Genomic DNA, 2339 nt, shown 5'->3' on the forward strand with positions numbered 1-2339 from the left:
AATCTATAGGAAATCTTTAGTTTTCAGTTTGCATAGAGTAGAGAATAATAAAACCCTTACGAGGTTAGTTTATTCTCTATGTGTCTCAAGTTTTGGGGAGATTCTTCCTTTATTTCTGTCCTAGAGATGCAATAGGAAGCAAATAAAGATCTTTTCAAAGTATGAACATTTTCCCTCTTGGACAGTTATTACTCGATGTTCCCATTGAATGATTCTCCACTTTGTCCTGGTAACAACTGCAAAAATCGTGGATCTTCAATCACCTTTTGATTTTTTGACTGACTTTGGCCACAGGATACCTAGAGAGGGTGACAGACAGTAGTTGAAACCCGACACAAATTCCTATTATTCTTATTATTCTCTATTATTGAAAAAAACTTTTGGCTATAAATACACTAAAAATATTGCATGTCTATTACTTGAAAGCAGCAAGAGATGAACTTCAATCATAGGGCTTGATTTAATAAAGCTATTTAAGAATGAAAAAGATACACTGTACACACTGGCACAAACCTGGGTAATCCAGCAAACCTGGAATGGAGTTCTTATAAACTTATACATTACTTCAAAGGTATTCCCTAATAATTTCTGAATATACCCAAAATCAATACTGAAATGACCCAAAATCCCATACTAAATAAAACCTGCAAATTGACAAACATAACCACAACACTCATCTAGAGAATTCGTAAATTGTTTCTTTTTTATTAGAAGTGAAAGTAGACATGAATTATCTTTAGAAAAATTATATCACATTAAAGCAAATTGATTTTATATTTCAGAGCCACTGTTTTAACATCATTTAACACATTTTGGATAAATGTGCTTAGTGAAATCGTACCTCAGAAATCCGCAGGCTCCATGCTTATGGTAAGTGAATATATTTAAACCAACAGTTAAGATGTTTTTCCTGTTGGCCGAAAACATAGAGCTGTGGTTAGTCCATCCTACAAGTAATGGGTGCTGTATCTCATACATATACTTGCGAATTAGCATAAACTGTCACAGCCTACATGACATTGACAACTCTGCTGTAAATGCAGAAACAATACAACATAGTTGTCACACTTATTATAGGAAACTGCATTAGGTGGATGTCACAGGCAGGCTTAAACGGTATGGTACACCTACTTTCAATTCCAAGGTTTCACATATGAGGACATGATAAAAAATTTTCACCTGGTCCCCAGCAGGTTTTACAGTTTGGTACATATAACCTCAGATGAACAACAACTAGGGCTTTATAAGGGTTTTTTTTCCTTCCTCTATTATGTTTATTTTATGTTATGTTTAAGTATGTTAATTTCCCTAGTGGTTGACCTTGATAGACTAATGTCTTTTTTTCAACCTAACGAACTATGTAACTATTTCTGTAAATATTAATGTTTGTTCCTTGTTTTTTCAGATTCCTACATTCCAGCTTCTGATCTGCAGCTTCATATATTTTATACTTTTCAAGTGAAGACTACAAAGTAAACAATAAATTCATACTGCTTTTTTCCATCTAAATAATTGTGTTTGTTAACATAATCCACCGGTGAGTGTAAGGGCTAGCAGCAGTTCCAAAACAGACGTAGAGAAAAGGCAGCAGCAACAGACTGGGGATAGAAGGGGCCGCCAACCTGCTTCATTAAAGTCCCAAAGAAGAGACAGACGAGTGGGCACAAGCAGGGGAACAGTCAGAGATGATGTGACCGTGAGGGAGGTGGAGCTAGAGCAGACTCAGGGCACCCAGCAAAGAAAAAGAGCAGCAGAGTGGTTGCATGCACCCCTCCAGTGTGGTCCTTTTTTGACTCCTTCTCCACCTCCAACTGTCATTGCTACTACTTCTCAGAAGGTTGGTGCCAGCCAGCCGCTCACTGGGTGGCCTTACATAACTTAGTGGTCGGTAGTCTGCAAGAGGCATTACAGCACCTGGTACCCCCGCTGAGGGGTGTGGGGGGAAAGCAAGGGCCACCCCTGTCCTCTCTTTCTCCTCCTCCTGCATTCCTTCTACCGTCAACCCCTCTCTTTTCGACACTCCTCCTGAAAGGTCAGCAGGGGAGGACACTGTGGTTAAGCGGGCACGCCACTACAGCTCCCTCAAGCACACACGTTGCGAAGCAGTGCTGAAACTGGTGTCCTTGGGTGAGAAAAGTCAGAACTCTTGTCAGCTTTCCACAGAGTGGTTGAGGCTTGGCTGTTGCGCTCCCGGCTCGCAACAGGCAACGTTGTGTGTGACAACAGAGCCAACCTTGTGACCGCGCTGCGCATGGGCCGCATAACACATGTGCCATGCTTAGCGCACGTACTGAACCTGGTGGTGCAGAAGTTCCTCCGCACGTACCCAGGACTGGAGG

General features: G+C 41.0%; 1 long non-coding RNA gene across 1 annotated transcript; it reads left to right on the top strand.

Moving 5' to 3' along the window:
* Nucleotides 1-6: 6 nt before the first annotated feature.
* Nucleotides 7-1512, top strand: LOC140321453 (uncharacterized). The gene is made up of 2 exons (XR_011918947.1): nucleotides 7-870; nucleotides 1406-1512. It is a non-coding gene; the product is annotated as an uncharacterized lncRNA (long non-coding RNA).
* The last annotated feature ends 827 nt before the right edge of the window (nucleotides 1513-2339 follow it).

This window comes from Pyxicephalus adspersus, unplaced genomic scaffold, assembly GCF_032062135.1.
Source record: "Pyxicephalus adspersus unplaced genomic scaffold, UCB_Pads_2.0 Sca4286, whole genome shotgun sequence".
In the NCBI taxonomy this organism is placed as follows: Eukaryota; Metazoa; Chordata; class Amphibia; order Anura; family Pyxicephalidae; genus Pyxicephalus; species Pyxicephalus adspersus.